This window comes from Mustela erminea, chromosome 2, assembly GCF_009829155.1.
Source record: "Mustela erminea isolate mMusErm1 chromosome 2, mMusErm1.Pri, whole genome shotgun sequence".
NCBI classification, from domain to species: domain Eukaryota; kingdom Metazoa; phylum Chordata; class Mammalia; order Carnivora; family Mustelidae; genus Mustela; species Mustela erminea.
Window position 1 is genome coordinate 49,014,770 of NC_045615.1, and position 23,704 is coordinate 49,038,473.

The following is a 23,704-nucleotide window of genomic DNA, read 5'->3' on the forward strand; positions in this document are numbered from 1 at the left end:
AGCTGCACCTATCTACTCTGAGGGATTTCAAGACAATTGCTCTACATTGCCTGTGAGTCTTTCTGATCCAGATCCTCTCTTGCTTCTCAGTGGGATAAAGCCCAAAGTTACATTCTCAGGAAGTTGGTCTTAAATGGAGCTGGAGAAGGAAATGGACATCTTTGTACAAACATGACTGCTATACTCTCTCTGTTCCCAGCTCCTCCCCTATCCTCCTCCTTGGTGGCGATGTGTGAGAGGCAAGGGGAGGTCAACATGGAAAGAAGTAACACTCTGAGAGGTCAGTGATTATATCCCAAGGAGTTCAAGGGAAGACATGGACAATGATATCTTTTAGGTTTACAATATAAAATTCCCAACAGTGAATTTAATAAGGGGGGGACAATTGTTCACATTTTCTACATACTCTAAATCTCATGTGTGTGGTCCTCATTAACAAAACACAGGAATAATTCTTGAGAAGTCTTTAGAAGCCAGTGTTCACAGACAGCAAGGTGGACGACACAGCATCATGAGTAATCCCATAAGCAGCATTAAATAAGTACTATTAAGTAACTGTAGAGGAAAGACAACTCATATCATTTCAATACAAACAGATTCTGAAGAGACAATACCTTGTAAATAATACAGTATTACCTTTTTCTCAAGGTGGGAGATATAAAATTTGCCAGGAACATGCCTTTGACAATTAACATTGAGACATAGTTCCTGGATCTGAAAAGGAAAAATGATGTCTGAAACCATGAAGAAACTTCACCTGTACTAAATATATAATAAGAAAAAAATCATATACATTTTCTCTCTTCTAAACCTTATCAATGAATCACTACACCCACATAGACCCATGGATTGTGTAATACATTTCCAAAGGAATTTTTCTACAGAAAGAAACCCAGCACGCCCTAGGGCCCTGTCCTAAATCTTACCTGTGCAGGCCCCATGAGGAGGGTTTCAGTTTAGTGCTGCTGAGGAATGATGGAGTAAATTTGCCAGTTCTTTGATTCAGTTAGTTGGCCTTTTTTCCTTTAAGTTAAGCTACATTTTCTAACTTAGTTTCAGTACTAATACACGTAATACTTCTTCTTTATTCTCAGCCTTCTTTTCTCTTGTTGTATTCTCAGTAGGTTTAGAATCTAGATAAAGAAAAGCATTGCTATATATTGGGCCCACTTAGGCATTAAAACCTACCTTGATATGCATTCTTTTTATATGTGAAGATTAAAAAAAAAAAAAAAGCTGAAAACTAAAGGAATACAAAAAACTTCCAATCAACTTTTTTTTTTTTTTTTTATGTATTTCCCTTCCCATCCACCTTATGCCTTCCCCTCGACCAGGAGGATTAATCCATTATTTAGATGTGTATCTTGGAGGAATAGGTCTTACCTCAAGACTGATTCCAATGAGAATGTGAAGAGAAAACAAAGTACAATACTTCTCAAACACTGTCATATAAATTACGTCATCAAGGGACGCCTGGGTTCTGGGATCGAGCCCCACATCACTTTGGGCTCCTTGCCCAGTGGGGAGCTTATTTCTCCCTTGCTCCCTCTGCCCCTCTCTACCCTGCTCATGCCCTCTCTCTCACTCTCTCTTGCTCTCTTTCTCTCAAACAAATAAATCTTAAATAAACAAACAAATAAATAAATACATTATATCATCAACCTATGTCAGAAACCCATGGGAAAAGTAGTTAGATTAATTTATTAGGGCTTCCATAACAAAGTACCACAAACTAGGTGGCTTAAAACAATGGAAATTTGTTCTCTCACGATTCCAGAGGGGCAAAAGTCTGACCAAGGTGCTCCCTCTGAAGTCTCTGGAAGAATTATCTTGTGCTCTCCTACCTTCTGGTGGTGATCTGCTACCCTTGGCACTCCCCAGCTTGTGGACACCTCACTCCAGTTCTGCTGCTGTCTTCCTATGGTCATTTTCCCTCGGTGTGTGTCTACATCTTTGCATCCAAATCTTCCTGTCCTTTCTTTGGTGAAGACACAAGCTATTGGATTTAGTGCCCACTCCAATACAGCATGACTTTATCATAGCCTGATTGCATCTACAAAAACCCAATTTCCAAATAAGGTCATATTCTGAGGTCCTGGGTAGACGTGAATTTGGTGAGACACTGTTCAGTCCAGTACAGTATTATTTTTACTGTCACTGCCCTTTCATAATTAGGAGATCTGAGGCTCAAAATGATAAAAAGGTGAAATGACTTGTTCAAATTCACCTAGTGAATATAAGTCATTCAGGCTTTTGTGTATTGCTCTATTTTATACTTTTTATATGAAGCCTAATATACACATAGAAAAAGTGGGCATAGCCTAAGTGTGCCCCTTGATGGATTTTCACAAACCTAATGCACCATGAGACCAGTACTCAGATTAAGAGATGATTATCATGACCCCCAAAACCCTATCATGTGTTCTCTTAGTTATAAATCCCAGCGGCAGTTACTTTCCTGACTTCCAAGAGCACAGACTCCTTTTACCATTTCTGTTTTATTTATTATATAAATTTGATGGCATACACACACACACACAGCCATATACATTTCTTTAGAGTATTATATCAGTTTTATTGCTGATATAACAAGATAATTCAGTTAACACAAATTTGTATGTTACCGTTCTGCAGGTTAGGAGTCCAGTGCAGAACTCACTGAGCAAAAATTAGGGGTCAGTTGGTTACATTCCCTTCTGGAGGCTCTAGAGGAGAATCTGTTTTCTTGCCTCTTGCATATTCTGCCACTACAGTCCTCGGCTTATGACCTCATTCTCCATCATCAAGGTTAGCAATGCTGTATCACTCTGATCATGATTCGATATAGGTACACCTCACTCTCACCACAGCCAGGAAACACTCAACATTATTGATGACTTGTGCAATTAGATTAGGCCCACCAGGATAATCCAAGATAGTCTCCCTATCTCAAGATCTTTACCCTTAATCATATCTATAATTCCCTTTTGCTCCACAAGGTAAGATGAGTAATGTGTCTTAGGGAGAGGAAATGAGCATCTTCAGCAGCCCTTATTCTGCGATGGAATTGTTGATCGTAGGTATGCATGTATTTGGCTTTAGTAGATACTGCCGGTTTTTCAAAGTGGTGATACCAAATTGCACTCAGCAGCTGTGGATGAATTGTCAATACTTGATATTTTTGTCCTTCTTGGCTGAAGAAGAGGACCATGATGTGTATCTCAGTTCTTCTAATTCCAATTTTCTATGTTTTTCAAAATGCTGAGTTAAGAACTATGAAGGGTCTGAGATTTTACCCTGCTTGCAACCAATAAGTTAGCCTGCCATGGTTCATAAATGCAGCAAAAGACTCAAGATTCCTGAAAGAGAGTTCCTTACTCATATAACAGCAGGAGACAAACTACCTACCCAAATCCCCACAGGACAACACAATGTTGCCTGTGCACGCAGAGACTTGCATACGAGAGAAAAAGCTTTATATTAAGACACCCAGGGGTGCTTGGGTGGCTCAGTCCTTAGGCATCTGCCTTCTCCTCGGGTCATGATCCCAGGGTCCCGGGATGGAGCCTCACGTTGGGCTCCCTGCTTGGCAAGAAACCTGCCTCTCCCCTCTCCCACTCCCTCTGCTTCTGTTCCTACTCTTGCTGTGTCTCTCTCTATCAAATAAATAAATACAATCTTTAAAAAAGACACCCAAATATTTTTAAATGGATAATATACATGACTGCCCTTTGCCCTAGAATAAAACACTGTGACTATTTTCCAAAACTGTCATAAAACCTGTCCTTGTTCTGGAGGAAGACCCTATCAACATAGTCTAAGGCCATTCCCCATACCAACATCCCTGGAAATACATTCTGGAACAAAGGCAGTGAGAGATCTGCTTCTAAGGTATGCAGAAAGGTAAGAGGCCTATGGAGAATCATCTGTCAGCATGTTGCATACCTTTAATCTATCATTGGGTTTGGTAAGTAGATTATGATACATTCAGCAAATAAGATTCATTATACAGCTGTGTGGGGTATAATAGAAATTATTATGAAAAAAGAAAATTTAAGGATATCCTTGCTTTCTCAAGAAACTTACAAACCAGTAGAAGATAAAGAACATGGATGAAGATTATATTAATATTAAATAGAATGTGCTAAACACGTACCAGAGGCTTCTCCATGTCCAGACAATTCCAAAACTTACTAAACTTGTTTCTGCAGCCTTTGATCTATAGAAACTGAAATTGTTTTATAATTAAATCTCTTCAGTTTTTAAATGTTTCATATCCTTCAAATTGTATAAATAAGTATTCTTTAAAAGCAAATGGGGAGATCATTTGTTGCCATATGGTTTAGAAAAAAAATGCAATAAAGGTCCTTCAAATAGATCTTTATAGATAACTGGAAAGACAGAAATGGGGAAAGGGTAGGTATTTTAAGTAAAGAGAGAAGAGGTGTGGAGAGCACATCCAGAGAGCTCAGAGTCCATTTTTCTTAAAATAGACTAAATTTGGACAGTAGATATGAATACAATGCTGGGTGGCCAATTCCCCCACTGTTTTGACAAGTGCAGGCATTTGGCCTTAATTCTTTGCGAATAATAATTTTTAGTCCACAGCCTGTAGTAAAATGTGCTTTTGATTTATTGAGATGAATAGAATGAATACTGGAGCTCATTATTAAACCCAAAAATCTTTGAATATATGGAGTGAGAGGAGTGCATCAGGACAGGTCCAGAGATATTGATGTGCACTAGAAAAAACTGTTGGTGTTTCATGGAATGAATTCTATAATAAAAGGTAGCGACTATGGGGAAGCAGGCACCAGGCAGTTCAGATCAAGAGCATGCTGGATTAGAAGGTTTGATGGAAAGGATGGCTTGAATATAAGTACAAACCTAAAACCAGCAACAAATATCTTACATTTCTATGTCAATTTAATTTTTTCTCTTGTACATCTGGAAAAATGGTGATAGTTTTAATTGTGAAAAAGAAGGTAGAAAAAAACTTGCATTATGAGGAAAGCTGAATGAGGTTTTTTCTTTTATTTCAACATTTTAATGAATCACGAGGGTCAATACTTACTTTCACAATTTCCTTTCAAAGCTGTAGACTACTGTTCATGAATGCGGTATATGCTTTCTCTAAGCAGCCTGGCATAGGAGCTAAAAGGTTGTTTGAGCTAAAACTTTACCATTTCCTGATACATTTCCCAAATCCTTGATATCTCATTGCTTCTGCTATTTACTTTAAATGTTTACTGTAACATAACCATGTTTCTAGGTTAGGAGGTGATAAGAACCAACTAGAAGTAAAGTTGATAAGCCTGAAAATAAATGGCTTAAAACAACAGTCATACTCAAACTAACTTTTTCACTCTCTTTCTATATGTAATATTAATATATTAGGTGTAACACCAATAAAACTTCAAATAAACGTTTCTAATGTATTTTGAGACTGAATGTTTTTGGAACATGTTTTATTTTGAAATATTATGAGATTTATAAATCTCTCAAGTACAGAGAATTCCTGTACCTCTTTCACTCAAATGTTAACATTTTATATAACCATGGTACACTTACTGAAAAACTGAATACTTGACAGTTTTTGAAATATGAAAGTATCCACTCTGGTCAGAAGTTTAAAACTTGCCTTATCTTTTACTACTTTATATGCACCTATCCATAGGGACATCTCATACATGCGTATGTCATAAGCAAAATGTTGATTTTCCAAATATTGCGCTATAATATTCTGTTGACTCTAATAATATGATCTGTAGGTTACTTCGTTTTTTTAAATTAGTATATAATGTATTTGTTTCAGGGGTACAGGTCTGTGATTCATCAGTCTTACACAATTCAGGAACTCACCATAGCATATACCCTCCCCAATACCTATCACCCAGCCACCCCAACCCTTTCACCTCCCCCTCCCTTCCAGCAACCTGCAGTTTGTTTCCTGAGAGTCTCTTATGGTTTGTCTCCTTCTCTGATTTCATCTTTTTTCAATTTTCCCAGCCTTCCCTTGTGATCCTCTGCCTTGTTTCTCAAATTCCTCATATCAGTGAGATCGTACAATAATTGTCTTTCTCTGATTGACTTATTTTGTTTAATGTAATAGCCTCTAGTTTGATTCATGTCATTGCAAATGACAAGATTTCATGGGGGTTTTGATGGCTACATAATATTCCATTGTATATATATACCACTCTTCTTTACCCATTCATCTGTTGATGGGCACCTAGGTTCTTTCCATAGTTTGACTATTGTGGACATTGCTGCTATAAACTTTCAGGTGCATGTGCCCCTTTGGAGCACTACATTTGTATCTTTAGTGTAAATGCCCAGTACTGCAATTGCTGGGACAGGGGGTAGCTCTATTTTCAACTTTTTGAGGAAACTCCATACTGTTTTCCAGAGTGGCTGTACCAGCTTGCATTCCCACCAACAGGGTAGTAAGTGTCCCCTGTCTCCACATCCTCGCCAGCATCTGTCATTTCCTGACTTGTTAATTTTAGCCATTCTGACTGGTGTGAGGTGGTATCTCATTGTGGTTTTGATTTGTATTTCCCTGATGCTGAGTGATGTGGAGCACTTTTTCACATGTCTGTTGGCCATCTGGATGTCTTCTTTGCAGAAATGTCTGTTCATGTCTTCTGACCATTTCTCAATTGGATTATTTGTTCTTTGGGTGTTAAGTTGGTAAATTCTTCATAGATTTTAGTTACTAGCCCTTTATCTAATGTCATTTGCAAATATCCTCTCTCATTCTATTGATTGTCTTTTGGTTTTTTTAACTGTTTCCTTGTCTGTGCAAAAGCTTTTTATCTTGATGAAGTCCCAATAGTTCATTTTGTCCTTGCTTCGCTTGCATTTGGCAATGTTTCAAGAAAGAAATTTCTGTGACTGAGATCGAAAAGGTTACTGCCTGTATTCTCCTCAAGGATTTTGATGGATTCCTGTCTCACATTGAGGTTTTTCATTAATTCTGAGTCTGTTTTTGTGTGTGGTATAAGGAAATGGTCCAGTTTCATTCTTCTGCATGTGGCTGTCCAATTTTTCCAAGACTATTTGTTGAAGAGACTTTCCTTTTTCCATTGGACAGTCTTTCCTGCTTTGTCGAAGAGTTGAGGGTCCATTTCTGGACTCTCTACTCTGTCCCATTGATCTATGTGTCTGTTTTCATGCCAGTACCATATTGTCTTGAAGATTACAGCTTTGTAATAGAGCTTGAAGTCTGGAATTCTGATACTTCTAACTCTGGTTTTCTTTTTCAACATTCCTCTGGCTATTCAGGGTCTTTTCTGGCTCCATATAAACTTTAGGATTATTTGTTCCATTTCTTTGGAAAAAATTGATGGTATTTTGATAGATATTGTGTTAAATGTAAGACTGTTCTAGGTAGCATAGACATTTTCCAATCCATGAGCATGGAATGCTTTTCCATTTCTTTATGTCTTCCTCAATTTCTTTCATGAGTATTCCATATTTCCTGAGTACGATTCTTTGCCTTTTTGGTTAGATTTATTTCTAGCTATCTTACAGTTTTGGGTGAAATTGTAAGTGGGATCAACTCCTTAATTTCTCTTTTTCCTGTCTTATTGGTGTACAGAAATGCAACTGACTTCTGTGCTTTGATTTTATAGCCTGACACTGAATTCCTGTATGAGTTCTAGAAGTTTTGGAATGGAGTCTTTTGGTTTTCCACATAAATTATCATATCATCTGCAAAGAGTGAGAGTTTGACTTCTTTGCCAATTCGGATGCCTTTTATTTATTTTTTGTTGTCTGTCTGCTGAGGCTAGGGCTTCTAGTACCATGTTGAATAGCAGTGGTGATAGTGGACCTCCCTGCCATGTTCCTGACCTTAGGGGAAAAGGTCTCAGTTTTTCTCCATTGGGATGATATTCATTGTGGGTTTTTCATAGATAGTGTTGATGATATTGAGGTATGTACTCTCTATTCCTACACTGTGAGAGTTTGATCAAGAGAGGATGCTGTACTTTGTCAAATGTTTTTTCAGCATCCATTGAAAGTAACATATGGTTCTTGTTCTTTTTTTAATCAATGTATTATATCACATTGATTTCTTTGCAGATGTTGAACCAACCTTGCAGCCCAGGAATAAATCCCATTTGGTTGTGGTGAATAACATACTGTCTTGTCGTGGTCTTAATGTACTGTTGGATTCTATTGGCTAGTATTTTGGTGAGAATTTTTGCATCCATGTTCATTGGGGTATTGGTCTGTAATTCTCTTTTTTGATGAGGTCTTTGTCTGGTTTGGAGATTAAGGTAATCCTGGCTTCATGAAATGAGTTTGGAAGTTTTCCTTCCATTTCTATTTTTTGGAACAGTTTCAGGAGAATAGGTATAAATTCTTCTTTAAATGTTCAGTTAGAATTCCCCAGGGAAGACATTGGGCCTGGGCTCTTGTTTTTTGGGAGATTTTTGATGACTGTTTTCAATCTCCTTACTGGTTATGGGTCTGTTCAGGTTTTCTATTTCTTCCTGGTTCAGTTTTGGTAGTTTATCTGTCTCTAGGAATGCATCAATTTCTTCCAAATTGTCAAATTTGCTGGTATATAGTTGCATGCAACATGTTCTTGTAATTGTTTGTATTTCTTTGCTGTTGGTTGTGATCTCTCCTCTTTCATTCTTGATTTTATTAATTTGGGCCCTTTCTCTTTTCTTTTTGAGAAGTCTGGCCAGGGGTTTATCAATCTTATTAATTCTTCAAAGAAACAGCTCCTAGTTTCATTGATCCGTTCTGCTGTTCTTTTGGTTTCTATTTCATTGGTTCCTGCTCTGCTCTTTATTATTTCTCTTCTCCTGATGGGTTTAGGGTGTATTTGCTGTTCTTTCTCCAGCACCTTTAGGTGTATGGTTAGGTTGTGTATTTGAGACCTTTCTTGTTTCTTGAAAAACGCTTGTATTACTATATATTTTCCTCTCAGAACCACCTTTACTGCATCCCAAAGATTTTGAACAATTGTGTTTTCCCTTTCATTTGTTTCCATGAGTTTTTTTTTTTTAATTTTTCTTTAATTTCCTGGTTGACACATCCATTCTTTAGTAGGATGCTCTTTAGCCTCCATGTATTTGACTTCATTCCAACTTTCCTCTTGTGATTGAGTTCTACCTTCAGAGCATTGTGGTCTGAAAATACGCAGGGAATTATCCCAATCTTTTGGTACCGGCTGAGACCTGATTTGTGACCCAGGATGTGATCTATTCTGGAGAATGTTCCATGTGCAGTAGAGAAGAATGTGTATTCTGTTGCTTTGGGATGGAATATTCTGAATATATCTGTGATGTCCATCTGGTCTAGTGTGTCATTTAAAGCCTTTATTTCCTTGTTGATCTTTTGCTTAAATGATCTGTCCACTTCAGAGAGAGTGTTATTAAAGTCCCTTACTATTATTGTATTATTGCCAATGTGTTTCTTTGGTTTTGTTATTAATTGGTTTATATAATTGGCCACTCCCATGTTAAGGCATAGATATTTAAAATTGTTAGATCTTTTTGTCAGAGAGGCCCTTTTAGTGTGATATAGTGTCCTTCCTCATCTCTTATTATAGTATTTATCTCAAAATCTTGTTTGTCTGGTATAAAGATTGCCACCCAGCTTTCTAGGATGTCCATTAGCATGGTAAATTGTTTCCCACACCCTCACTTTAAATCTGGAGGTGTCTTTGGGTCTAAAATGAGTCTCTTGCAGACAGCATATTGATGGGTCTTGTTTTTTAATCCATTCTGATACCATGTGTCTTGTGATTAGGGCATTTAGCCCATTTACTTTCAGGGTAACTCTTGAAAGATATGACTCGAGTGCTATTGTATTACCTGTAAGGGGACTCTTACCATATATTGTCTCTGTTCCTTTTTGGTCTATGCTTAGAGGCTCTCTCTTTGCTTAGAGGACTCCTTTCAATACTTCCTGTAGGGCTGGCTTGGTGTTTGCAAATTCTTTCAGTTTTTGTTTGTCCTGGAAGCTTTTTATTTCTCCTTCTATTTTCAATGACAGCCTAGCTAGATATAGTATTCTTGGCTGCATGTTTTTCTCGTTTAGTGCTCTGAATATATCATGCCAGTCCTTTCTGGCATGGCAGGTTTCTGTGGCTAGGTCTGCTGCCAGTCTAATATTTCTACTGTTATAGGTTACAGACCTCTTGTCCCAAGCTGCTTTCAGGATTTTGTCTTTGTACTTGTAAGTTTTACTATTAGATGATGGGGTGTTGACCTTTTTTGTTGATTTTGATGGGGGGGGTTCTCTGTGACCTTTGGATTTCGATGCTTGTTTCCTTCCCCAAATTAGGGAAGTTCTCTGCTATAATTTGCTTTAATAGATCTTCTGCTACTCTTTCTCTTTCTTCTTCTTCTGGGATCTCCATTATTCTAATATTATTTCATTACTTACCTCTTGAATGCTCCCTTCATGGTCCATTAGTTGTTTATCTCTATTTTTCTCAGCTTCTTTATTCTCCATCATTTGGTCTTCTATATCACTAATTCTCTCTTCTGCCTCATTTATATTAGCAGTAAGAACTTCCATTTTTGATTGCACCTCATTAATAGCTTTTTAAATTTCAATTTGGCTAGATTTTAGTTCTTTTATTTCTCCAAAAAGGGATTCTCTAGTGTCTTCCATACTTTTTTTGAGTCCAGCTAGCACCTTGATAATCATCATTCTGAACTCTATATCTGACATCTTACTAATGTCTGTATTGATTAGGTCCCTAGCCATTGGTACTGCCTCTTGTTCTTTTTTCTTTCTTTTTTTTTTTTTTTTTTCTTTTGAGGTGAGTTTTTCTGCCTTGTCATTTTATTCAGATAATAATAGATGAATGAGAGAATAAAATACTAAAAGGATACCAATGACCCCAGGAAAATATACACTAAACAAACCAGAAAAGACCTTTCAGAAAATGGTTGCTTTTCTTTTTGTAGAATTGCTGCTATTCTTTTCTTCAATCTCCTGTTGAGCTTATAGGTATTCAGAATGGTTTAATAAGTATGTAGCTGAATTTCTGGACCAGAAGAAATTTAGGTCTCCTACTCCTCTGGCATCTTGCTCTTCTCCTTTTATAGTTTGCTTTAAATCCCTAGTGACATTGCAATTGGCCATGTTTTCTTTGAGATGGTTCATATCCAGTAAAATTACTTATTTCTTCTATTAGTAAATTGCAAATGAACATTTTAAGTGGTTCAACCAGTAAATTCAAATTTAATTTTCTTTTGTTTAGATCATTTAATTTTTTTCCATTACTCATTGCTAAAACAAGATGACAATTTAATTAAATCAAATATATTACAGAACTGCTAAAAATGTGTCATATTAGTCAAAACTGTGATTTTTGCCAACTAAGAAACAAATATTCCTTTAAACGCTACAGCAATTTGTTTTAAAATACATAATTAGAAATATATCATTTATGCTATGAAAACAATGAGCACATTTCAACTATTCTAGTTACCATAACAACACAGTATAATGCATTTTATTTTAGTTTTAATCAAAATCATTTGGATTTGATTGTCACAACTAAATATGAGAGAGATGATCGATACAACATTTGTACTTCTACTCAAAGTTAAAGGACTAGGTTTGTGTCTACACTGACTTTTTGATATTGATTACATAGATTTCTGTCTTGAGAAATATTCAGGGATAACATCTATGTAAAATGGAGAATGGCACATTTTCTATAATCTCTTACAGCTTGGTGGGATATGAGATTAAGTTCTGGCAAATTAAATGTTAGTATAGGTGTCATATGACACTTACTGGAACCTTCCTTTAAAGACACCTGCTGCACAGCTTTTTCCCCCTTTCATCTCTATATAAAACTTCATTCTCCTTCCTGAAATACAGAGATGATGGGTAAAGCTCTTACTGCCATTTTGGACCCAAGGACATTGGACATATATTAGGGATGACAGATTAGTTGATTAGATATAGCTTTGGTCTTTGAAAACCTTCTGGAACAGAGTTGCCATCCCAGCACCTGCCTATCTCTGAATTTCTCCACAAAAGAGATATTACTTTTATTTATTTAAATAATTATTTTTCATTTTTCTGGATTTTTGCAATTGAAACTAATCCTTACATGCCACATCTCTAGGAAAAGTGGAAATAGGAAAGACAGCACTATACATTTTTTCAAGAAAAATGAATCTTCCTTCATTGATGTGCATATTTATCACCTGTGAATACTTGAGTTTACTACTCCTGTTCCCCTCTTATTCTCTTGGTGGAATCCAGACTGTGAAAAGGACCCCAGAATGGATCAATGATATCAGTCCTACCCTCACTGAACTTCAAACACCATTGAGTTTTGTCTTGGCTAATTCGTTTTTTGTTTTTTTTTTTTTAAATATCATGGCATCCCAAGGTAATAACACTCTGGTATTCTGCAAAACCAGGAGTGGAGAGTGATTTACTTAAGGCCTTTTGTTTTTAAATCCTGGGGAAATAGATAAAGACAATTAAATCTTAACTCTTGATGTTACTACATCAGTAGAGCAAATGACACTGCTGATGGTTTTATAGTCGAAATAATTGAACAAGCCATTTACACAAATTCAATAGAGAAGTGACAATACTGAATGTGTAAGCCACAAAGGTGGTCTTTTCTAAGTTACACATGAGGGATATTCTGAAACAGAAAAAAAGCAAATATTAAATGGGATTAAAACAGTTACATTCAAAATTTATTTTATCAAGTATAATAAGAAGTTGATAAGAATGAAGTAAGAAACATGGAAAAAGCTAAATCTTTAATACTTGTTAAGTGATTACAAAAAGATACATAATTCACCTTTGAGTGACAAAGAAAAGAGAGAAAAAGTACATTTTTTTTAAAAAAGATATAAACAAGAGAAATGGGATAATGATAGATCAAGAGAACATTTCAGGCTAAATTTCCAAAATGTTGTTCTAAGAAAACCACTTGGCACAACAGAATGATATATCACTGGCATTACTGAACGTGGGGACAAAATAGAACACATAAACAGATGAGCACTTGAAGTTGGCAACTCTACCTCTGTCCCAACTTGGCAGCTAGGGATGGACCAGAATAAGAATAAGGGAGTCATCAGGATAAAGTTGCTGACTAAATTCTTCTACCAAAGAATTTGTGTTTACAGCATAATTCCACGATAAATAAATCTGTTCTTCCTATACCAGACTGAAATATCTCTCTTCTGTGAGAATAAACCTTTTTTTTTCATCTTTCTTCCTTCTCCTCAGCTCTTTCCCCGTATGTTCTACCCTAGACTACAGTTCTTAAGGGAAAGAAAAGAAGAGTTTAGCAAATTTTGTTTTATTTTATTTTAATTTTTGCTTTTTATTTTACCTTTAGAATCTATGTGACCATCATGGCTTGGGCTTCCCAATGATTTCCCAATGGCTACTAATTGTTCTAATGTATGTCAATTTAACTTTTTCCCTCACAAACCATCCTAATCTCTGTTGATGCTTAGAGGAGATTATCATAGGATTTTTTGTTGTTGTTGTTTTTATTTTTGTTTTAAGAGAGGAGGTGGCAGGGAGGGACAGAGGGAGAGGCAGAGAGAGAATCCTTATGCAGGCTCCACACCCAGCCAACCCAATTTGGGCTCCATCCCACGACCTTGAGATCATGACTTCAGCCAAAATCAAGAGTCTATTATTTAAAAGACTGAGCCCCTCAGGCACCCCTGAGTTTTAAAGTGGAGTGTTCCAAGGTTATTAGTGTAATCAATTGGATTATGAATTTGGTTTCATTTGTTTTGATGTTAATGCCTCTAATATTTAAGTAATTGTCTTTCCAACTACTATCAGATATTAATTCTGAAAAAAACAGTGTTTTGTTTTAGATATTACAAACATTTTTCTTCAGGAATTAATGTGAATAAAACTGTATTTCCTGAATTAAAGCTAATTGTGTTTCTGAGGTTAAGCCAAGCATTGCACTGTGAGTTTTTTAAAAAAATTTTTGTTCTCCTCTAGGATTCTGATAGATTCCTGTCTCACATTGAGGTCTTTTATCCATTTTGAGTTTATCCTAGAGGAGAAGATAGGCAGTAATCTCTTTGATATCAGCCACAGCAAATTCTTTCAAGATATGTCTCCAAAGGCAAAGGAAACAAAAGCGAAGATGAACTTTTGGGACTTCATCAAAATCAAAAGCTTCTTCACAGCAAAGGAAACAGTCAAGAAAACAAAGAGGCAACCCACAGAATGGGAGAAGATATTTGCAAACGACAGTACAGACAAAAGGTTGATATCCAGGATCTATAATGAACTCCTCAAACTCAACACACACAAAACAGACAATCATATCAATAAATGGGCAGAAGATATGGACAGACATTTCTCCAATAAAGACATACAAATGGCTATCAGACACATGAAAAAATGTTCATCATCACTAGCCATCAGGGAGATTCAAATTAAAACTGCATTGAGATATCACCTTATACCAGTTAGAATGGCCAAAATTAGCAAGACAGGAAACAACATGTGTTGGAGGGGATGTGGAGAAAGGGGAACCCTCTTACACTGTTGGTGGGAATGCAAGTTGGTGCAGCCTCTTTGGAGAACAGTGTGGAGATTCCTCAAGCAATTAAAAATAGAGCTTCCCTATGACCCTGCCATTGCGCCCCTGGGTATTTACCCCAAAGATACAGATGTAGTGAAAAGAAGGGCCATCTGTACCCCAATGTTTATAGCAGCAATGGTCACGGTCGCCAAACTGGAAAGAACCAAGATGCCCTTCAACGGATGAATGGATAAGGAAGATGTGGTCCATATACACTATGGAGTATTATGACTCCATCAGAAAAAACGAATACCCAACTTTTGTAGCAACATGGACGGGACTGGAAGAGATTATGCTGAGTGAAATAAGCAGAGAGAGTCAATTATCATATGGTTTCATTTATTTGTGGAGCATAACAAAAAGCATGGAGGACATGGGGAGTTAGAGAGAAGGGGGTTGGGGTAAATTGGAAGGGGAGGTGAACCATGAGAGACTATGGACTCTGAAAAACAATCTGAGGGGTTTGAAGTGGCGAGGGGGGTGGGAGGTCGAGGTACCAGGTGGTGGGTATTATAGAGGGCATGGATTGCATGCAGCACTGGGTGTGATGAAAAAATAATGATACTGTTATGCTGAAAATAAATAAATTTTAAAAAATTATATAAAAAAAATAACCTCCTAATTAAAAAAAAAATTTTTTTTCGGAAAAAACTGACAAGTGAAACTAGAATTTGATACTGCCATCTGCTGTTTAGAAACAAAATTACATGCATGTTAAAGCTAAAATTTGTTAGTTTTCAAGAAAAAAATAGTATTACACTAATTTATCTTGTGCTATCAATACATTAAAAAGAGAGAAATATATGGTGTTTTATTCATGGGGTTTTTATAACTTTGGATTGTATAATTTCTTTTATATTACATAACATGTATTATATAATTATTATATAACTATAACATGAAATTTTGTAAATACAAATATTACATATTTATCTACTTAAAAGTTAGCAAGTATTTAAAAAGACACATAGTTCAGATTGTGCTTACAAATGAAAAGTAAAATAGCAGATATAGGAGACAATAAGAATACTTTCATTTTCAAAAGACAACAGATCTAAATTTGTACACAAATGTTAAAGATCAGAATGGCTTTTTGTTCTGAACAATGAAGACTATCAGTGTAGCTATGGTAACATATATACATATCTTAGACATGGAAGGACAAATATTTTTAAATATTATACTTGTTTAGTAATGGGAATTGTATTACTTAAAGACAAATACCTTAGAAATCTTCAAATACTTGTGGTCACTTCAGCAGCACATATACTAGAATTGGAACGATACAGAGAAGATTAGTATGGTTCCTGCACAAGGATGACACACAAATTTATAAACTGTTCCATATTTTCTTGTTCCTAATTTTGTATTCCATATTTTCTGGAAATATATATATATAAACACACACACACACACACACACACACACACACACACATATACATATATATCTCCTACAAAATATTTTTTAGGGATATATATATCCCTAAATATATATCCCAAAATATTATTTTTTGTAGGGATATATATCCCTACAAAAGAGTGAAGAGGAACCTTGGTGGCTCAGTTAAATGGCTGCCTTTGGCTCAGGTCATGATCCCAGGATTTAGGATTGAGTCCCACCTTGGGCACCCTGCTCAGCGGGAAGTCTGCTTCTCCCTCTCCCTCTGCCGGCTCCCCCTGCCTGTGCTCTCTCTCTCTGTGTCAAATAAATTTTAAAAAAAGAATGAAATTATTCCATTTGCAATGACAGAGAGTATAATGCTGAGTGAAATAAGACAGTCAGAGAAAGACAAGTACCATATGATTTCTCTCATATGTGGAATTTAAGAACCAAAACAAAAGAGCAAAGGGAAAAAAATAAGAGGTAAAAAGAGAGAGAGACAAATCAAGAAACAGACTCTATGGAGAATCAATGATTACCAGAGGAGGGGGGGCATGGGGGGATAGGAGGTGGGTCAAATAGGTGATGAGCACCAGGCGATGTATGAAAGTGGTGAATTACTATATTATATGTCTGAAATGGATATAATACTGTATTAACTAACTGGAATTAAAATTTAAAAACTTAAAAAAAGAAATCTTCAAATTCTTTATGTAATTAATCTCGTGGATTCACACGAAACTAAGAATGCCTCTACAGATTCACTGGAAGTATTTATTTGGAGATTTTATGTAAAATGATTTTATAAGAAATACATAAATATATTCTTTGTTATTTGAATGATACAAAAATATTTTTATTTGATTATCTTTAATTGCTATAGCTTTTGTTTTTACTTTGCCTGATGATTTTAAGTATTGGTAATAGCAAATCAACTAATTAAATAAGTGTTGCTATTCAGGAGAAAAAAAGCAAATCATACATGATTACTAACTGTGATTATTTGTTACTAAAAATCCTGAGTTTATCCAATATGTTAAAAAATAAAATGATTCTAAGAAAAGGTCTATATTTTTGATAAATAGAAGCAAAATCCCAATGAAATGCATCAAATTCTGTTTCATGGGGTGCCTGGGTGGCTCAGTGGGTTAAAGCCTCTGCCTTCGGCTTAGGTCATGATCTCAGGGTCCTGTGATTGAGCCCCATATCAGGTTCTCTGCTCAGCAGGGAGTCTGCTTCCCCCTCTCTCTCTCTGTCTGCCTCTCTGCCCACTTATGATCTCTGTCTGTCAAATAAATAAATAATTTTTTTAAAAAAAAATTAAAATAAAATTTAAAAATAAATTCTGTTTCATTTTCTCTTTCATAATTAGCCAATATTCTATATATGTAAATTATCTATTGCTTAAACCTTGTCACATTCATCTCTCCATTTAGTCAAAAAGATTTGTTAATATGATGAATTTGTTAACATACTAATAGTTAAAAGGAAGTCTAGGAAAGTTCTCAGCAATTTAAGTTTGTGATTTTTACAAAAGGATCATTAGTCTGAGCTACATTTCAAATTACTTTATGTTGTACACAGAGGTAGATTAATATTTCCATGCTAGGTCATTTCAAATTGGTTTAAGTCAGGGTCTTTTCTAATGTTATTAAATTTGCAAGTGGGATTGCAAAAATACTTATTAGAATTAGATTTTCTTTAATAGCTACTCTAAGAGTACTCTAGAATGGTAGGGGGAAAAAATTCCCAATTTTTTTCCAGAATGAAGGAACACACTCAGGTCCTAGACATTACTATGAGCTTACATAAAGAAAGATTTCATGAAGATTATTTTCTTATGTTTAACTCTGTATGACATTCATTAGTAATAACATAATCATAAGAATACGCTGATGTTAGAGTATTTTAAGTAAAACTTAACAGACAGGTATATGAATCCAAATGTTTAAAAAAGCTTTCAGTCTTATAAACCCCCAAGGAAATTGAATTAGCAAACTTCTGCTTTCCAGCCAAGATGGAGTAACAGAGATTGGCTCTATCCTCTTACTTGATACAACTACAAAAACAAACAAACAAACAAAAAATAGAAAAATATATGAAACAGTGGCTTTCTGGCCACTGGAAATCAGTCAACAGTGATTGCTGACACAAGAGCAGCAACTGAGGGGAGCCTTGTAGTTGTCCAGATTACTGCCTAGAAAAAGTGCCCAGGCCACAGCACAGGGGACCCTAAACAGAGCTGTACATTCTCTTTGAGTTTGGTGGATGGAATTGGGAAATTGGGAACCCAAAGGTGCTTAGAGTTTATAGGGCAGAACACTGGAGGAAAGAGCATTCGTTATACAGAAAGAAAATTTCAGAGTTGTGCAGAGGGCCATCCTCAACCATTCAGTTGGGTACTACTGAGTAAAACATGTGAGGAAAAAAACTGAGGCCAGGAAAAAGACCATGGAGAAGATATAGGGGGACAAACTTCTGAGATCACATAGGACCAGGGATAGTGCCTGTTCCTCATATCCAGAGTAGAAAACCACATATTTCACAAGGCATCGGAATAAGAGGAATTGTCTTGCCTCAACAGTCAAGAAAAACTTGCTCTTAACTAAAGCCTCTCTGGTTCTGCCTGACAAAGATTAAAAGAAAACTTGAAATAAGCGTACTCATTTCCGAGCAATTTAACCATACCCCAGAACAACTCTTAATATTTAAAGGAATACAAATATATATAACACTCAACAGGAAACATTCTCAATGTCTGGCATACTATTGAAATTTACCAGGCATGCAAAGATGAGGGAAAATACAACTCATAATGAGAAGAAAAGCAAATGAATTGAAAGTGACCCTGAAAGGACACAGAAGATAGATTTAGTAGACAAGGATATTGAACACTTTCAACTGTACTCCATATGGCCAATAGGTAGATGTAAGATTAAATATGGTACGTGAGACAGAGAAGATCTAAAAAAACACTCAAACAATATCTAAGATGGAGAACACCCTGGGTGGGGTATTAATGGCAGATAAAACATTGCAAAAGAAGATTATTCATCTGAAGACCTAGTAATAGAAATTATCTGTGCTGAAACCTAAATGAAAAATAAGAACAACAACAAAAAAACCCCCAAAAAACAAAACAAACAAACAAAAAACAAATCAACAGTGAACTGTGGGATAGCTTTAAGTGGTCAAATATATATGTAACTGGAAGCCTCAAAGGTGAAGGAAGAAAAATATATATATATACATAGTTGAAGAAATAATGGTCATTGCCCCCCAAATTTGGTGAAAACTTTAAACTCACAGATTCAAGAGCCACAAGTACAGGAATCATGAAAAACACACCAGGGTGCATTTGTATCAAACGCCAAAGACTAGTAATAAAGAAAAACTGATAAAAGCAACCAGAGAAAAAAGATATATTGTGTAGAGGGGAACAAAGAACAAAGATAAGGATGGCAGTGGTTTTTTTTTCCCCCAGAAACAATGCAAGCTAGAAGACGTTGGAGTAGCATCTTTAGAGTACTGAATGAAAAAGACTATTACTTAGAATTCTTCACTCAGCCAAAATATCTTTCAAAATTAATAGTGAATGAATGACTAAGCTACAAAATAATAATAGTAATAATAATAATAGTAAAATAAGGCTTTGTTAGACATAAAAACTGAATGAAGTCATCAGCAGACATGCAAGATAGGAAATAAAAGAAGTTCTTTAAGCAGAAGGAAAATGATACCAGATGAATATGCAAAGGAATGGAGAGCACCAGAGAAGGTAGCTACATGAATAAATGTAAAGCTTCTCTGTCTTATTATTTAAATCTTGTTAAAAGAGAATTATTCAAAAATTAATTATGACATATTGTGTGGTTTCTAACATACATAGAAGAAAAATATATAGCAAAAAATGGCACAAAATCTTGAAGAGCAGAAAAGGAAGAGTACTTTTGTAAGGTTCCTATAGTTTACAAGAAGTAGTATAATATCCCTCAAAAGTAAGCAGCGATAGGGCGCCTGGGTGGCTCAGTGGGTTAAGCTGCTGCCTTCGGCTCAGGTCATGATCTCAGGGTCCTGGGATCGAGTCCCGCATCGGGCTCTCTGCTCGGCGGGGAGCCTGCTTCCCTCTCTCTCTCTCTGCCTGCTTCTCTATCTACTTGTGATTTCTCTCTGTCAAATAAATAAATAAAATCTTTAAAAAAAAAAAAAAGAAAAAGAAAAAAGAAAGTAACTTGCCATGGCCAGCTTCTTTAAAAAAAAAAAAAAAAAAGTAAGCAGCGATAAATTAATGATGGATACTATTAACACTACAGAAACTAAAATGATAATATAAAGAGTTATTGCTAATAAACCAACAAACAAAAATCATAAAGTGTATCATAAAACATGCTTGATTAATTCAAAAGAAAGCAGAGTAAGGAAAAAAGCTGGAAGTGGGGGCAGTGGTGGCAAGGAACAGATGGGATGGATAGAAGATGAACAGCAAGATGATAAATTTAAATCCAAATATGTAATAATCAAATATAATGATGAGTCTACACATCCCAGTTATAAGGCAGACAATGTCAGATTAAATGGTAATGACATGCTGGCTATGGTAAATCCGAATTAAATATACAACACAAACAGGTTATAAGTAAAGGATGGTAAAAGATATTCTATGGTAACATTTATAAAAAAAAATGTAGAGTGGTTATATTAACATCAGGCAAAGTAGACTCCAGATCAAAGAGTATCACCAATGGCAAAGAAGTTTATTTCATAATAAAGTTTTCCGTTAATTATGAGGACATGGAAATCTTAATTGCTTATACACTATTTCTGCTTTCTGCTGCTGCATAACAAATTACCACAAATTAATGACCTTAAAACACCTATATATTAGGTCAGAGTTCTGTAGGTCAAAGTCTGGGCATAGGGTTCTCTATTCATTGAAATCAAGGTGTCAGCTGGGCTGTGTTCTAATCTGGAGGTCCGAGTCCTATTCCGAGCTGACATGGTTGTGGCAGAAATCACTTTCTTGTGGCCACAAGACTAAGGTCCCCATTTCCTTACTGGCTGTTAGTCAGAGGTCTCTCTCAGCTCCTAGAGGCCATCTGTATTCCTTGCCATGTGGACCGCACCATCTTCAAAACCAGAAACAGAGAGTTTCCTTCACACAGAATTCCTCTCATACTTCAAATCCCTCTCACTTGGATCCCTGTCCCTTTTAAAGACTCACCTGATTAGGTGAGTTTCACGGACGAAGAACTTCAAAGATTTTATATAGGTAATACATCACGGGGCAAGATCTGGGCTCTTAATAGACAAATCCATAATTATAGACCTCAACACTCTTTTCTCAATGATAATAAAATAAGTAGACAGAAATTCAGTTAAGGATATGAAGGACTTAACATTACCAATAAACTTGACCTAATTGATATTTTTAGAACACTCCATCCAAATCAGCTGCATACACACTATTTTCAAGTGTGAACATCTAACAAGACAGACTATATCCTGAGCCATAAAGCAAGTCTCAATACATTTTAAAACAATTAAACTCATACAAAGCATGTTCTCTGAACATAACAAAATCAAAATATAAATCAGTGACAGAAAGCTTCCCCAGAAAATCCTTAAATATTGGGAAATTAAATAGTATACTTCTCAACAGCATATGAGCCAAAGATGAAACAAAAAGGGATTTTTAACATTTCTTTAATGAGTGAAAATGAACACACAACACATACAAATTTGGGAGATACAAATAAAATGAGGACATTTCCAACACTAAATACCTATGTTAGAAAAGAAATTAAACCAGGAAAACAAATGCAAGTAAAACCAAGAATAAGCAAAAGAAAAGGATATAATAAAGATCAGAGTGAAATCAATGAAGTAAAAAATAGAAGAATAAATTCCAGGAATAAAAGGGATGACATTACTGCAGAATCTATAGGTATAAGAAGGGTAATAAGAAAATACTTTGAGCAACTTCCTGCCTATAATTTCAAAGACTTAGATTAAATTAAAAAATTGCTAGAAAGACACAAATTGCCAGATCTCACTCAAGAAGAAATGAGATCGGGGCGCCAGGGTGGCTCAGTGGGTTAAGCTGCTGCCTTCGGCTCAGGTCATGATCTCAGGGTCCTGGGATCCAGCCCCGCCATCAGGCTCTCTGCTCAGTGGGGAGCCTGCTTCCTCCTCTCTCTGCCTGCCTCTCTGCCTGTTGTCATCTCTCTCTGTCAAATAAATAAATAAAATCTTTAAAAAAAAAAAAAAGAAGAAGAAGAAGAAGAAGAAATGAGATCATGGGATGCCTAGGTGGATCAGTCACTTAAGCCCCTGCCTTTGGCTCAGGTCATGATCCCAGGGTTCTGGGATTGAGCCCACCTCAAGCTACCTGCTCAGCAGGGAGTCTGCTTCTCCCTCAGTCTCCATGTATCCCTCCCCTCCCTAGCTTGGGCTCACTCTCTCTCAAAAAAATACTATCACTAATACTAATAATAATTATAATTATGCCAAGCTAAAACAGCCAGATGTAATGGTGTGTTTGTAGTACAATTTCACTCATGAAATTTCAGAAAATGCAGTTATCTGCAGTGTGAAAAATACATATTATCAGTGTTTGCATGAAGATGTTATATGGGGAGAGTGGGAGAGACCAACTGCAGAGTATGTAGAACGTTTTGGGGGTGATAGACATGCTCATCATCTTGATTAAAGTGATGGTTTCATGTTCTGTACACATATGTAAAACTTCCAAATTTTGTATCTCAAGCATGTGCAATTTATTATATGGTGAGTATGTCCCAATTAAAAAGTGAAAGTAAATAAATTGAATTTGCCATTTTTTTTCTTGTTATTAAAATGACTTCAACTCCATACCCTGGAGTTCTCAAGAATATTTCTCAATTCATGGAAATGTAAGCATACTCTATGTTCTACTTCAAGAAAATTAACTCCCAGTATAAGCAAAACAAACGGAGAGCAGACCCATACATGCAGCAAAATTATTGTACAGATGAGTCTCAAATACTTTGACTATATTCAGTATTTATTTAAAGAGTTCAAAGGAGAAGGTGCTATTAAGGAATCAATAAATCAGCAAGTTGAGGTATGGTTGAAGTTTGGGAATATATCCATGCTCTTGTAGACTGGAGTCACATCATTTAAATTTGGAGAGAACACCAGTGGTGTGCTAGAACCAGCTCACATCAGTTTATCAAAGCAAATTTACATGCAGTGACTTCAAATTGATATCCTGATATTGACACCAATGTAGCTTTGGCAGGAGTATTTATATGACAGAAACTGGCAAGCCTCCTCCTCACCCCAGAAAGAACCAGTGGCTAAACATTTGGCCATCACTAACTTTCGGGATCATTAGTTGGACCCTTTAGTTTACACCTAATGAAATTGAGACCAATAACTTACTGAAAACATACTCCTAAGGAGTGCAAAAATGGTTTAGAAAATCAAAATGAGAGGGGTACCTGGGTGGCTCATTCAGTTGAGCAAAGGACTCTTGATTTCAGATCAGGTCATGATCTCAGGGTTATGGGATGGATCCCCTCATCAGGCTCCATGCCCAGCAGGGCAGTCTGCTGGAGATTCTCTTTTTCTCCTTCTTCCTCTGCCCCTACCCCTGCTCATGCTCTCACTCTCTTGCTCTCTCAATTAAATAAAGTTTTAAAAAAATAATAAAAAATAAGAGAATCCTTTCAATGATTATCATTGTGTTCATCTAATCAATTTTTCCTTATCTTTTTGCTTTCT

At 36.0% G+C, this 23,704-nt stretch overlaps 1 non-coding gene across 1 annotated transcript; it reads left to right on the plus strand.

Annotated features, from left to right (window-relative positions):
• The first annotated feature begins 15,802 nt into the window (after positions 1 to 15,802).
• LOC116585388 lies at positions 15,803 to 15,909 on the plus strand. Its single transcript, XR_004283588.1, has one exon. It is a non-coding gene; the product is annotated as a U6 spliceosomal RNA (small nuclear RNA).
• The last annotated feature ends 7,795 nt before the right edge of the window (positions 15,910 to 23,704 follow it).